General features: G+C 40.4%; 1 pseudogene; it reads right to left on the bottom strand.

The window, feature by feature from the left end:
* Nucleotides 1–492: 492 nt before the first annotated feature.
* LOC139021454 (nascent polypeptide-associated complex subunit alpha-like) lies at nucleotides 493–1,374 on the bottom strand (annotated as a pseudogene).
* Between the last annotated feature and the right edge of the window lie 15,215 nt (nucleotides 1,375–16,589).

Raw genomic sequence — 16,589 nt, 5'->3', positions numbered from 1 at the left:
TAGCAAGAAAGCAGCTGCTCACTGTATTGCTACAATGTCCTCTAGAATATTGTACTCCCACTACCAAGGAATGAAAAGACTTACATACATCTAGCTTGAGTAATACAGGTTTGTGGTGGTTCTGCTAAGGCAAATTACTTGCAAAATGTATACATATGTGATTAGGTGAGATTAATTTTCATACAGGAATATTAGTTTTAAATCTGTTAAAAGTTTGTGATTGATAAATTTTATATAAGACCCAGTCCCAGTACTCAAGAAACTTATAATTTAATAGAAGGAGAAAAACAAAGTATTTGCATGACTTTTATTAGTTAAATCAAAAGAAAAACAAAGGGGTCCAATTTCTGCACACTCTCATCAACATTTGTTATTTTTCTTTTCATACCACAAGAAGCCATAACTTTATTAATGACAGAAACAGTACAAATTTCAAACCAAGCTGAAGTAACCCTTTTGAAACACCAAAAAAGGATCCTCTTTTTTAGATGGTTATATTGTTTATTTCATAATAGCATTTACAATGTCACTAGTGTTGTTGTTCAGGACTTGGACTGCCTTTGCTCCTCCCCCCCTGGGCAAATATATATTTTTTTATTTCAGAGAGGAAGGGAGAGGGAGAGAGAGATAGAAACATCAATGATGAGAGAGACTCATTGATCAGCTGCCTCCTGCACATCCCCCACTGGGGATCGAGCCTGCAACCCGGGCAGGTGCTCTTGACTGGAACTGAACCCGGAACCCTTAGTCCACAGGCCAATGCTTTATCCACTGAGCCAAACTGGCTAGGGCCACCTTTGCTCTTGACACATTTGCTTGTGACATGAACAATTTTATGTTCTTAAATTTCATACCTGTTTCATCAACCTTGTCCTCTTTACTCTCCTTTTGCACAGCTATAGTCTGTGTGTTTTCTTGAATGTTTGTGACAACTTCACATTAAACTTTGAATTTCTCAACAGCTGCTAGCTGTTCTTGGTGAGATAAATTCTCAATCTTGGCTTCCCCGAAAACTGTGTAGTTATCTGAAGCTGGGATCTTGTAGACATCTTGTTTTATGGTGACCAAGAGGATATTAGATTTCTGGATAGTGACCCTAGTAATCCCTATAACCTGTTTGGAAGACCCAGTTTGGACATGGCCTTCCATGCCTGCTTTACATTCTGGCTCTGTTTTGCTTTACTGACTGGTTCTTCACCGATTTCAGTGGCTACTGCCAGCTGGTCTGTTGCCTGTGTGGAATCTTGTTCTTCCAGCTCTGGTACTGATTCATCAGTCAGAGTCTGTTCCAGACCTTGTGTCAGCCTGGAGCTGTGGCAACTCCTGCTCTGATGGAGAGATGGTTTCTGTATGGAGGGATGGTTCACCTGGCATTTTGTGGGTGGTGAGGAGTGAGTGGTAACACAGTGCTGGGGTCCAATCCCAGCAGGTCCAGGGGTCCCCAAAGGTGTGGACGGAGTCGGCGAAGAAGGAATGACACGAAGACAGCCTTCAGTTGGTCAGCAGCCTAGTCAGGACCTATAGCCAGGATCTCCAGCCAAAGTTCTGGTCGGAGTTCTGGTTAGGAACTGATGAGGATCTGACGTTTATTGTCTTATTACATCCGTATTTATACCAGCCGATTTTAATCCTGTCAATTTCTATTACAAGGGTTAAGGTGTTTCTCATCTCCATTCCAGGGAGTAAAGACCATGTAGCTTAACTACCCGCCTGGCACTTAATTAAGGGGTTGTATCCCCTCCCTAACCTCAGGGAAAGATCCCCACCTGGGGAAACAACCTTTCTCGGAGAGGTGACCTTGGTTAAAACACACGGCGCTAAAGGGAGCAAACATATTAAAAACAGTATGCTATATATGCCAGGTCCATTGAAACATATGCTGTGTAGATGTTTCTTTCCTGCAGCGACTGTGTCAAGCAGCAAGGATGGACCGGCTTCCGGCAACACAGAACCAAGAAGGCAGCAGAAAGAGGTTATCTTTTTTCGTTATAGCCTTCCTAGAGCAAGTGAAGTGCTTTTCTCACTGTGGTTTTGATTTGTATTTCCTTGATGGCTAACGATGTTAAACATTTCTTTACGTGCTTATCAGACAATTGTACATCTAATTTGGAGAACCTTAGACCATTTTTACTGGGTTGTCTTTTTACTGTTGATGCACGAGAATTCTTTATATATTCTTGATACAAATCCATTATCAAATATATGATTTGCAAAAAAGCGATTCTCTTAAAATTTTTTTTTATTGATTTCAGAGAGGAAGGGAGAGGGAAATAGAAAATCAATGATGAGAGAGAATCATTGATTGGCTGCCTCCTGAACACCCCCCACTGGGAATCAAGCCCGCAACCCAGGCTTGTGCCCTTGACCAGAATTGATCCTGGGACCCTTCAGTCCACAGGCTGACACTCTATCCACTGAGCCAAGCCGGCTAGGGCTGCATTATCTTTTTACTTTCTTGATGGTGTCCTTCAAAGCACAAAAGTTTTTAATTTGAAGTCTAATGTATCTATTTTTTGTTGGTTGGTTATGCTTTTGGTGTCATATCTAAGAAGCTTTACCTAACCCACCATCACAGAGATTTACTCCTATATTTTCTTCTAAGAGCTTCATGCTTTTAGCTCTTTATGCATTTAGGCCTATGGTCCATATTGAATTAACTTTATGTTTGTATAAGTGTAAATAAGTTGTCCAATTTCATTCTTTTGTGTGTGGATATCCAAATGTCCCAGCACTATTTATTGAAAAGACTATTCTTTTTCCATTGAATTATCTTTGGACTCTTGTCTGAAATCAATTGCCCATAAATGTGTGTTTTCTGTCTGGCTCTCAATTCTATTTTATTGATCTATCTCTATTCTTATGCCAGTACCACACTATCTTGATTACTGTAACTTTATAATATAAAACATATAATAAGTTTTGAAATTGGGAAGCATTAAAGAGTTTTAAAGAGGAAAATAGCCCTAACCGGTTTGGCTCAGTGGATAGAGCATTGGCCTGCGGACTGAAAGGTCTCAGGTTCAATTCTGGTCAAGGGCATGTAACTTGGTTGCTGACACATTTCCAGTAGGAGGTGTGCAAGAGGCAGCTGATCAATGTTTCTCTCTCATCGATGTTTCTAACTCTCTATCCCTCTCCCTTCCTCTCTGTAAAAAAATCAATAAAATATATTTTTAAAAAGTTAAACATAGAGTTGCTATATAACCCAGATATTTTAGTCTTACATATATACCCCAAATAATTAAAAATAGGGACTCAAACAAATACTTGTATGCTAATGCTCATTGCAGCATTATTCTAGCCAAAAGATAGAAACAACCAAAGTGTCCATCAGCAGATGAATGGATAAACAAGTGTATTATATGGATACAATGGAATATTAGTCACCATACAAAGAAATGAAGTTCTGATACATGCTACAACATAGATGAACCTTGTAAAACATTATGCTATGTGAAAGAAGCCAGATACAAACAGATAAATATTGCATGATTTCACTTATATGCAATTTCTAGGATAGGCAAACTCATAGAGATGAAAGGCAGATTAGAGATTATCAGGGTTTGGGGTTGGGAGAAATGAAAAATTATTGCTTCATGGGTACAAAGTTTCTGTTTGGGGTTATGAAAAAAGGTTTGGAAATAGATAGTGGTAATGGTTGCAGAACATTGTAAATGTAATTAATGCCACTGAATTGTACACTTAAAATGGTGAAAATGGCCCCAGCCAGTTTGGCTTAGTGGATAGAGCATCAGCCTGTGGACTGAAGAGTCCTGGGTTCAATTCCGGTCAAGGGCACATGCCCGGGTTTCAGGCTCGATCCCCAGTAGGGGGCATGCAGGAGGCAGCTGATCAATGACTCTCATCATTGATGTTTCTATCTCTCTCTCTCCCTCTCCCTTCCTCTCTGAAATCAATAAAAATATATTTTTAAAATGGTGAAAATGGCAAATTTTATGTCATATCTATTTCATCATAATTTAAAAAAAAAAGACTGCTTGGCAGCTGTGAAGAGGTCAGACTGTAGGTTGAGATGACTGCCATAATCCTGTTTAACCAGGATTTACTCTATCCTCTGTGTTCCAGGAATCTGACCTGTGTTGATTGAACCCTCTGGCTTTTTCTGGTTGAACTTGACCAATGTGGAACACTGGCCAATGTAGGCAAGAGATCAGATGGTATGAGGAGACTGAGGTCAGGATATTCCCTGGCTCCCAGTCTGTAGGGTTGCTTTGGCACCTATATCTCTTGATGAAAGGTCACAGCCCTCTCCACAAAGCTCTCTTTGTCTCTGATTTCTAATAATGATTCCCATTCCTTTTAGGGCCATAGTGGTCACTAGTGCACTTGTATTTCCCTACACCAGTTTATTACTTTAATGGTTCCTGTATTAAAAATTCCTAGGATTACCCAATGTAAGTGTGCTATCAGTTTCCTGCCTTAGATGGGGGTGAATGTAGTAGAGAGAGCAATAGATATATTTGGAGGTAGAGCCTGGAGGTTTTGATAAATTGGATGGTTTGACAGATATGGCCCTTGGCTATAAGAAAAGTTCTCATAAATTGAGTAAGACAGGATACACAGTCTAGAAAAAACAAACACCAAGAACACAAGATTTAGACTCATACCAATTAATAATATTCTGGCTATAGTATCAAGTTCCAAAGTGGTTGGGACAAGCTACTCAATGTACTCATCCATCTATTGCCTTGCCTGTGGACAGAATTTACTCTTCTTCAAGCTCTCAGATTTGCAGGAGAGAAACTGGAGGGGGTTGGTTGGTTTCCATAGAGGGATCAGAAGAGTGGGGTGTCCCAAGGAAGCAGTGAAAATAGAGTTTTTAGAAATGATAGTAGGAAAAGTGTCTAATAAATTGGGTAAAGTGTCAAGATTCAGACACTGGCTTGCAATGGCTGTCTCCCAACCAGGTGATCTGGAGATAAATGGGAATTGCAGTTTGTGGAGATATTCAGGCTTCAGGGTTAATGAAGCAACACCCTGTTACATCCAGCAGCTGCCCTCTTGTGCTTATTACATCCCTGAAACCATACACAGGACAAGAAGAGGGAGATTTCTCCATCACAGACCCTACACCATTTATGCCCTCCAACTATTTCCTCACTTCCCCTCTTTGCCCTGAATACCTTTCTTCCACCAGGCTCCTCCAGCTGCTGACAGGCACACATGAAACCTATATCCCTGCCCTAAGCGGTTTGGCTCAGTGGATAGAGCATTGGCCTGTGGACTGAAGGGTCCTAGGTTCGATTCCGGTGAAAGGCATATACCTTGGTTTCGGGCACATCCCCAGTAGGGGGTGTGCAGGAGGCAGCTGATCGATGTTTCTCTCTCATCGATGTTTCTAACTCTCTATCCCTCTCCCTTCCTCTCTGTAATAATCAATAAAATATGTTTAAAAAAAAACAAAAACAAAAAAACAACAAAAAAAACCTATATCCCTGCTAGGTGGGGGAGCATCTGAGTTTAAGGTGTCACCCACACACGTCAAGTTATCCTGGGTCAGACAGGAAATCCTTAATGTGCTGCCTGGCTTATTTCCCTTTGATTCAATATGAAGAACTCTGATTGAAGTGTAACTCCCACAATACAATCTTAGGTCTTGGTCCCCTGGACCAGCTCTCTGAGGCCTGCAGGTTGTTTCATCCCAGCGTTTCAGACCAAGGCCCCTTGGGTGGCTGTGCCAATACCATAAACTCTGTTTCTTTCTTGTTCCTCTTACTCTACTCCCACAAGAAGCACTCATCCACTTAATCTTATTCCTCTCCATGCTGTAAGGATCCAGACAGCCTTTAGACAGTCAGCCAGCTGTATGATCTCAGACCCATTACTTAACTTCTATATGCCTGAGGTTGTTATTTATTATTAAGTTCTTAGCCAATGCCTGGCACATAGAAAACTCAGTAAATGTTAGTTGTTGTTGTTATATTTAAAAAATAGCAATATGTTCATGTAACTGGTACAACCCATTTCATCAAATTTGAGGCTTTCTGCCAGTATAGTTCTGGTGTGTGTTTTTTAGATGGCATCATATATTACGTAGTCTTTTGCGTCTGACTTCTTTCCTTTAGCATAATGTTTTTGAGATTTATCCATGTTGTTTCACATATTAACCACTCATGTCTTTTTAGTGCAGAGTAGTATTACATAATAAAGAAATTTTGAAATCAATTATCAGTTAATAACTATTTGGTTTGTTCCAGTTTGTGCTTATTATGGAAAATGCTATTTTTTAAAAAAATATTTTTATTGAGTTTATTTATTTCAGAGAGGAAGGAAGAGAGAGAGAGAGATAGAAACATAAATGATGAGAGAGAATCATTGATTGGCTGCCTGCTGCACACCCCATACTGGGGATTGAGCCTGTAACCCAGGCATATGCCCTGACCAGGAATCGAACCTGTGACCTCCAGGTTCGTAGGTTGACACTCAACCACTGAGCCACACCGGCCAGGCGGAAAATGCTATTTGATTATCAGTCTTGGTGTATATATTCACATTTGTTCTTGGGTAAATACTAAGAGTGGGATTGCTGGTAAATACTAAGAGTGGGATTGCTGGATCATAAGGTAGGTGTATGTTTACTTTATAAGACACTGTCAAACTGTTTCCCAAGTGTCCATACCATTTGCAATCTCACAATGTATTGGAGTTCCAGTTTGCCTTTATTATTTTTTTTTTTTAATTCTCACCTGAGGATATTTTCCCATTGATTTTTAGAGATAGTGGAAGAGAGAGGGAAAGACAGAGAGAAACATCGATGTGAGAGAAGCATATGGACTGGTTGCTTCCTGCACGCGCCCTGACCAGGGCCCAGGCTGGGAGGAGCCTGCAACTGCGGTAAGTGCCCTTGACCAGAATCAAACCCAGCATCCTTTGGTCCACAGGTGACGCTCTATCCACTCAGCTAAACCGGCTAGGAAGCCTTTATTTTTTTTTAACAGTTGGAGTGTAATTGCTGGACAAAAAGAGCACTAATGCAAATGTAATAAATGTTAGCAATCGGTGAATCTGGAAAACAGTATATAAGTGTTCATTTTACTATTCTTTCCATATATCCCCCCCCACCATTTATCTTTAAATTTAAAAAATTCAAGACAAAAAGCTGGGAGAAAAACTAAGTTGCATATTATATGGAATTGAACTGATTCTAAAGTTTATCTAGCAGGGAAAATTTGCAAGGAGAGCCAAGAAAATTTGAAAAAGAATAATGAAGGGGAATGGGTCCTACTAGATATCAAAACTACCTCTAAAGCTATAGTCATTGCTGAAACCGGTTTGGCTCAGTGGATAGAGCGTTGGCCTGCGGACTGAAAGGTCCCGGGTTCGATTCCGGTCAAGGGCATGTACCTGGGTTGCGGGCACATCCCCAGTGGGAGATGTGCAGGAGGCAGCTGGTCGATGTTTCTCTCTCATCGATGTTTCTAACTCTCTATCTCTCTCCTTTCCTCTCTGTAAAAAATCAATAAAATATATTTTAAAAAAATAATAAAAAAAAAATAAAGCTATAGTCATTTAAACCTATTTTATTTTCATACACAGAAACCTCCCAGATAAATCATACACAGAATCTAGAAAGAGGTTTATGTGGCTATGGATATTTAGTTTACAATAAAATGGCATTTTAAAGTTAGAATGAGTTAACATATTATAATGGGACTTGACTATAAAATATTTTAAAATAAATACTCTATCCCATTAATAAATATGAATTCAGGAAATATTGGAATTATAAACATATTAGAAGTATTCTAATATATTATGTATTAGCAGTATTAAGATATATTAGAATATTTAAAGTATAAATATATTAGAAGAACTATACGTGATTTTTTGTAAATTTGGAATAGGTAAATAGTAAAATAATAAATAGTAAAATTGAAAAGCAATAAAAATTACTGATATATTTCTCTACATAAAAATTTAAAAATTTTAAAAGCTTAAATGTAACATAAGCAATATATATGTGGGGGGCTAGATGGGGCAGTGTGGAGGGATTGAGCAAAAGGAGAAAAAAACTCATGGACCCAGGCAACAGAATGGCCATTATCTGGGTGAGGGGAGGTGGAGGCATGTGAAAGAGGGTATGGGGGGTTAAATAGCTATGGACAGAGACTTGACCTGGGGTGGTGAACACACAATAAAGTGTACAGATGATGTGTTGTAGAATTGTACTGAAACCTGTATAATTTTGTTAGCCAGTGTCACCCCAATAAATTCAATAAAAAGGAAGAAAAAACAATATATCTGTGCATGTATATGTATATGTCTGTTTAGTCATTTGTTTTACTGAGTTTCCCACAGTAAAGTACAGATTTTGCTGATTGCATCCCCATAGTATCATTTAAAATGTTTCTCTTTCCTTTTTATTTGCTTTAAACTGATAGTTACAACTAAAAGCTTGGTTAGATTCAGATTTAATTTTTTAAAACATATTTTTTTTATTGATTTCAGAGAGGAAGGGAGAGGGAGAGATAGAAACATCAATGATGAAAGAGAATCATTGATTGGCTGCCTTCTGCTCACTCCTTCCTGGAGATCGAGCCCACAACCTGGGCATAGGCCATGACCGGGGAACTGAACCATGACCTCCTTGTTCATAGGTCGATGCGCAACCACTGAGCCACACCAGCCAGGCAGATTTTATTTTTTTATGAAGCAAGACTACTTTATACATGATGTTGCATGGTCCTATCAGAAGGAACATAATTTTCTTGTCTCTTTTGTTTTTCTTCAATGTTATCAGCTATTGAGATTTTTTTCCTAGATCCATTAATTCATTAGCAGTTGTAACTGGTGATGTTTTAATTTCTACTGTTTTACATTCTATCATTTCGACTGTGTATTAGTTGGAATACTTCTCTAAGGAGAAACTTCCTCTCATCACCTATTTAGTTACCCTGAGATATTCAGTTACTATAGAAAAAGCATAACAAATATTGATTCTTCTTTCTTTTTCACTTTTCAAAATATGAGTTGACTCCTTACCATCTTTCAAAAGTGACCAATAGCTCTAACTAGTTTGGCTCAATGGATAGAGCGTTGGCCTGCGGACTCAAGGGTCCCAGGTTCGATTCCGGTCAAGGGCATATACCTTGATTGTGGGTACACACCCAGTAGGAGTGTGCAGGAAGCAGCTGATTGATGTTTCTCTCTCATCGATGTTTCTAACTCTCTATCTCTCTCCCTTCCTCTCTGTAAAAATCAATAAAATATATTTTTAAAAAGTGACCAATAAAATGGATTTTATAGTATCATTATAAATAAGCGGTTTAATCCAATTTGGTTTCAATCCATTGCAACCACTACTCTTATTGCTGCGCAAATGGTAGAATTTTTGGCCAGAGTGTGTTTATTTAGATTAGTTAGCTTCTGAGTCCTTTTGACACATCAATTAACTTCTTTGCTTCCTGATGTGACAAGATATTTTTAGGCTCATCTTCTACAGTGTCTGGCCCAGAGCTGGAATCAGCCATCTCCAAGGAGTTCAGGTTACCTTTATCAGGAAATTATATTTAAAACAACAGCCTGGCCTGGCCAGTGTTGCTCAGTGGTTGATCATCGACCTATGAACCAGGAGGTCAAGGTTCAATTCCAGTTAGGATTTGGATTTTGGCTTGATCCCCAGAGCGAGGTGTGCAGGAGGCAGCTGATGAATGGTTCTCTCTCATCATCAGTGTTTTCTCTTTCTCCATCTCCCTTTCTCTCTGAAATCAATAAAAATATGCTTTTAAAAAAACCAGTTGGGTGCTAGAGATGCTCATTGGTATTGGATTGGACATGGATCCTAGATCTTTTTGGCTGACAGAGTTAGAAAAAAATTCCCTCATGACACTGTGAAGTCAATTCCCTCCCCACATTCCTTGGCCTCTGTGTATAATCCAATGGATTTTGATATGTTAATTTTTAAAAATTGTGGTAAAATCGCCGAGGCCGGTTTGGCTCAGTGGATGGAGCGTCGGCCTGCGGACTGAGGGGTCCCGGGTTCGATTCCGGTCGGGGGCATGTGCCTGGGTTGCGGGCACATCCCCAATGGGGAGTGTGCGGGAGGCAGCTGATCGATGTTTCTCTCTCATCGATGTTTCTAGCTCTCTATCCGTCTCGCTTCCTCTCTGTAAAAAATCAATAAAATATATTAAAAAAAAATTGTGGTAAAATATATATGACATAAAAAATAGCCATTTTAACTATTTTAACTGTACAATTCAGGTTCATTAATTACATTCTCAATGTTGTACAACCATAATCACTATTTCCAAAACATTTTCATTACCCCAAACAGAAATTCTGTACCTACTAAGCAATAACTTTCCATTACCCCCTCTCCTCAGCCCCTGGTAACCTCTAGTCTACTTTCTGTCTCTGAATTTGCCTATTCTAGATATTTTATGTAAGTGAAATCACACAATAGTGGTTTTTTTCTGACAACAAATTCCCTTGGGTTTTTTTTTTTTTTCTGGAATAGTCTTTATTTCTCCCCCACTTTTAATTTTTCTGTATACAGATTTTTAGGGTGATGGATTTTTTTCTTTCAAAACTTAAAATATTTCAACACTCTTGCTTGCATAGTTTCTAAAGAGAAGTTCAATGTAATCTTTTTTTTAAAAAATATATATTTTGATTTTTTTTTTTGTTTTTACAGATAGGAAGAAAGAAGGAGAGGGATAGAGAGTTAGAAACATTGAAGAGAGAGAAACAACGATTCAGCTGCTTCCTGCACACTCCCTACTGGGGATGTGCCCGCAACCAAGGTACATGCCTTTGACCGGAATCGAACCTGGGACCCTTCAGTCCACAGGCTGATGCTCTATCCACTGAGCCAAACCGGTCAGGGCTCAATGTAATTCTTATCATTATTCCTCTGTATGTGAGGTGGTTTATTTTTTTCTGTTACTTCTTTCAATATGTGTTTTGTCTTGGGTTTCCTGTGGTTTGAATATGATATGCTCAAATGTAGAATTTTTGGTATTCACCCTATGTGGTGTTCTTTGATCTTCCTGGATCTGTGGTTTGTCTCTGTTATTAATTTTGGAAAGTTCTCAGCCATTATTACCTCAAATATTTATTCTCTTTTCTCTCTTTCTAGTATTCCTGTTATATGAATATTATTATAAGTTTCCTATTCCCTCCCCACATATCCTGTTTCTTTTGTTTTTCATTATTTTTTTCTTTGAATTTCATCTTGAAAGTTTCTATTGATATATCTTCAAGCTCACTTACCCTATCAAATTATCTCACATTTTACTGTTTCTTTAAACTTCAGGGCATTATCACTTTTAGATAACTGAGGTAATGGAAAAGATACAGTTTTCAATATTGTTTTTCTTTCACATTATTTTATAAACATAGTTTCATGTTTCTTCATGTTATGGTATCTGAAAACTGTTTTGTAATATTAGTATTTAATAATTTAATCATTTATTGGTGGGTTTCTATTATTTTAAGTCACATTGACTTACATACAGATTTTATTTTGGCCTATTTCACTGGGTTTTTAATTCCTAGGTGAGAGACCAGGCCAAAGGATATCCACTGGTTCTTGCTAAGTATTACTTAAGTGTGCTTCTTGAAGGATTATGCCAGTTTATCTGGCCACTAGCCAGGTGTGAATGTATCTGGTTCCCAAAGCTTTGACCAGCGTTGGATATTTAATTTTTACACAGTTTAATGACTGTTAATTGGGACCATACTATACAGACAGTCTTTAATTTGCATTTCCCTAATTACTAAGGAAGTTGAGTCTTTAAAAACTATATATGTTTATTGTTTGTATTTCCTCTTAGGTGCCTATTCAATCCAAAGCAACAGATACCTTTTGAGTGCCCACTATGTGCCAAGTCCTGTGTGCTTCCCTCAAGAAGAGTGGCCTAACAAAAAGGACTATTTGAGATAAGATAGGGTGGGGGAGCCAAGATAGTATAGAAAATAAATGACTAACTGTACTCAATTGGTAGAAGCACAATATTGGCAGGCAGTTTGGGCAGTCCTGTGGGTTGAAGACAAAGTAGGAAGGGGTTAGTCTCCAAAATAGATTAAGTTTTTGCAGGGCAAGTGACTTTAGAGCTTGGGCCGAATAATGGGTAAGATTTGTCCAGGTGATAAAAAAAAAAATGTCTGGGGAGAGGGAATAATTGTGACTGTTTCATTATAGCTAAAATGTGGAATGCAGGGGCTGAGGGATGATAGATAATGGGTCAGGGCTAACTTCAGGAGCCTGACCTTTGTCCTGAAGTTTTTCGTTGTCATTGTTCTTAAAGAGGAATGACATGAGCTAATTTGTGTTTTAGAAAGACCTTTCTGGCAGCTAATGAGAGGTAGATTTGGGGACACTGGAATTATAAGATGAGCCTATCTGTGTCCTTAGCCACTTACCAAGGGTCAGAGAGATGGGACTAGGAATAAGCTTTTTATGTAGTATGCACATTAACTCTTTATATGTCCTACTTAAAACTATATTTCCATTTCATGGCTTTCATTTTTAAAAAATGTTTAAATTGTGGTAAAATATATATAACATAACATTTACAATCTTAACTATTTTTAAGTTATTTTAAAAATATATTTTACTGATTTCTGAGAAGAAGGAGCAAGAGATAGAAACATCAATGATGAGAAAGAAAAATGATGGACTGCCTCCTGCACACCCCACACTGGGGATCGAACCTACAACCCAGGCTTGTGCCCTGACCAGGAATCAAACCATGACCTCCTGGTTCATAGGTCAACGCTCAATCACTGAGCCATGCTGACCAGGCTTAACCATTTTTAAAAGTTTATTTATTGATTTGAAAAAGAGAGCGAGAGAGAGAAAATCTACTTGCTGTTCTACTTATCCATGCACTCACAGGTTAACCCTCGCATGTGACCCAACTACAACCCTGGTGCACCAGGACGATGCTTCAACCAACTGAGCTACCTGGCCAGACCTACTATCATATATATATATATATATATATATATATATATATATATATATATAAACAATTGATTTCAGAGAGCCAGACCTACTATCTTAACCATTTTAAAGTGTACAACTCATAAGTGTTAAGTAAATTCACATTGTTGTGCAATCAATCACCAGGTCATGGCTTTCCTTTGTATATTTTATTTCATTTTTTATTTTTTAAATATATTTTTATTGATTTCAGAGAGGAAGGGATAGGGATAGAGAGATAGAAACATTAATGATGAGAGAAAATCACTGATTGGCTGCCTCCTGCAGCCCCACACTGGGGATTAAGCCCACGACCCAGGTATGTGCCCTTGACCAGAATCAAACCTGGAACCCTTCAGTCCACAGGCTGACGCTCTATCCACTGAGCCAAACCGGCTAGGGCAGTGATGGCGAACCTGTGACACGCGTGTCAGAGGTGACACGTGAACTCATTTTTTTGGTTGATTTTTCTTTGTTAAATGGCATTTAAATATATAAAATAAATATCAAAAATATAAGTCTTTGTTTTACTATGGTTGCAAATATCAAAAAAATTTCTATATGTGACACAGCACCAGAGTTAAGTTAGGGTTTTTCAAAATGCTGACACGCCGAGCTCAAAAGGTTCGCCATCACTGGGCTAGGGCATGGCTTTCCTTTTTAGTTAATTAGTGAGGTTTACTAAAAAGAAGTTGAAATTTGTACAAATTTACTTTTTTTTGGTAATAATTACTATTGTTTGCTTAACATTTTATGTTGCTAATGTTCTTTTTTAATTTTTTTATTGATTTCAGAGAGGAAGGGAGAGAAAGAGAGAGTGATAGAAACATCAATGATGAGAGAATCATTGATCGGCTGTCTCCTGCATGGCCCCTACTGGAGACTGAGCCTGCAACCCTGGCATGTGCCCTTGACCAGAATCCAACCCAGGACCCTTCAATCCGCAGGCTGATGCTCTATCCACTGAGCCAAACCAGCTAGGGCGATAATGTTCTTTTTAAAAAAATGTATATTTATTTATTTCAGAGAGGAAGGGAGAAGGGAGAGGGAGAGAGAAATGAAACATCAATGATGAGAGAGAATCATTGGTTGGCTGCCTCCTGCACGCCCCACATCAGGGATCCAGCCTGCAACCTAGGCATGTGCTCTGACTAGGAATCAAACCATGACTTACTGGTTCATAGGTCAATACTCAACGACTGAACCATGATGGCTGGGCAGATAATGTCCTTTAACATATAAGATCTCCTTTGATCCTCATAAACATGCTTCTGAGGTAGATGTTATTCCCATTTTACAGATGATAAAGCTGAGACCAAGAGGTAAAAAGACCCAACAAAGTTGGCATGTTTATCTCGGAGAAACAAAGACATCACCCAGATTTATAGGCTGAGGATTTCATTTATTCCAGTCATTCATGAAATAAATAGTACCTGAGTACCTATTGTATGCCCAGTGTTAGGAGAATGATGTTGAACAAAATAGACATATTGCCTGCATTATAGAGCTCAAGGACTAGTGGGGAAAAGGGCATTAACCAACTAATCATAAAAATAATGAGGTAATTACAAACTCATTGAAGAAAAGAATACCATGTTATGAGAACAATTTCTATATAATAGAGATAACAGACCAAGTCCTAGGGTCAGGGAACGTTTCCCCTAGGAAATAATTTCTGGAGATTTTTCTTCTTCTCTTCCACACACTCTGCCCTCAAGCCTCAAACTTCACAGGGATGACAATGTAAAATGTCTTCATTTGAGAGACACCCAAGACTGAATATACATATTCTATGTGCATTTGTAAACCTTTCAAAATTATTTACCCTGACATTTCTGTGTCTAGTCCATAATATCCTTTCATTGACATGATCTGACTTGTATACTGACACCAACCTTGCGAAGTAGGCAGGCAAGCATGACTATCTACATTTTACTGATGAAGAAAGAGAGTGTCAGAGAGGTTAGGGCCTGGCTGGTGTGGCTCAGAGATTGAGCATCGACCATGAACCAGGAGGTCACCAGTTCAATTCCTGGTCAGGGCACATGCCTGGGTTTCAGGCTTGATCTCCAGTATGGGTCGTAGGGGTCATGCAGGAGACAGCTGATTGATGATGCTCTCTCATCAATTTTTTTATTTCTCTACTAGAGGCCCAGTGCACAAAAATTTGTGCACTGGGGGGGGGGGGGTCCCTCAGCCCAGACTGTGCCCTCTTGCAGTCTGGGACCCCTCAGGAGATAACGACTGCTGACTTAGGCCTGCTCCTGGGTGGCAGAGGGCAGGCCCAATCCCTAGGTGCAGCCCCTGGTCGGGCTCAGAGCAGGGCAGATTGGGAGGTTGCGATGCCACCCTCAGTCACGCTCACGGTGGGGCTGATTGGGGGGTTGGGGCACCGCCCTCTGTCACACTCAAGGCAGGGTCGATGGGGAGGTTGCGGCGCCACCCCCTGTCACGCACAGAGCAGGGCCCATCAGGGGGTTGGGGCGCTGCCCCCTGTTATGCACAGAGCAGGGCCCATCAGGGGGTTGGGGAGCTCTCCCCTGTCAAGCACAGAGTAGGACCGATAGGGGAGTTAGGGCACCGCCCCCTGTCACACACAGAGCAGGGCGGATCAGGGGGTTGGGGCACTGCCCTCTATCACCCACAGAGCATGGCCGATCAGGGGGTTGGGGCGCCGCCACTGTTACACTCAGGGCAGGGCCGATGGGGAGGTTATGGCTCTACACCGTCACACACAGAGCAGGGCCTGGGGGGGGGGGGGGGGGTTGAGGCACCACACTCTGTCACACACACAGAGCAGGGCCCATCAGGGGGTTAGGGCGCCTTCCCCTGTCACGAACAGAGCAGGGCGGATAGGGAGGTTGTGGCCCCGCCCCCTGTCACACACAGAGCCACAGGGTGATCAGGGGGTTTGGGCGCTGCCCCCTGTCACGCTGATCCCGGTGCCGGGAGGCATATTACCCTTTTACTATATAGGATAGAGGCCTGGGGGCCGGCTGGTTTGCCCTGAAGGGTGTCCTGGATCAGGGTGGGGGTCCCCACTGGGGTACCTGGCCAGCCTGGATGAGGGGATGATGGCTGTTTGCAGCTGGTCACACACCCTTCAGAGTGGGGGTCCCCACTGGGGTGCCTAGCCAGTCTGGATGAGGGGCTGAGGGCTGCTTTCAGGCTGGCGGTTATTGACTGAAGCTCCCAACCGCTCCTTTTTTTTCTCTTTTTAAAATTTTATTCTGGGCCAGCTTTAGCTCTGGCTCTAGCTCTGAGGCTTCTACTGGTTTGTTTGCAGTTCTATAATCGAAACAATGTATAACTTCAGCTCTGAGATCCTGCAGGCTGAAAGCTGGTTTCTGGGGTTTTGTTTAGCTTCTACATTTGCAACATAGTATATAGTTGCTTAGAGTTGCAACTCAGAGGCCGGCAAGTCAGGCGGGGAACATTGGAGCCTGCAGTCACTGGAGCAAGCAAGCCTCATGTTCACTTCCAGCTGCCTGGCCGCCGGCCGCCATCTTGGCTGACAGATAATTTGCATAAGGATATGCTGATTAGCCAATGGGAAGGGTAGTGGTTGTAAGCTAATTACCATGTTTCTCTTTTATTAGTGTAGATACCTCTCCCTTTATCTCTAAAATCAATAAAAACA

The sequence above is a fragment of the Myotis yumanensis genome, unplaced genomic scaffold (assembly GCF_028538775.1).
Source record: "Myotis yumanensis isolate MYYU_CA2020_CCGP unplaced genomic scaffold, mMyoYum1.0.hap1 SCAF_13, whole genome shotgun sequence".
In the NCBI taxonomy this organism is placed as follows: domain Eukaryota; kingdom Metazoa; phylum Chordata; class Mammalia; order Chiroptera; family Vespertilionidae; genus Myotis; species Myotis yumanensis.
This window is presented reverse-complemented; position numbering and strand designations above follow the sequence as displayed.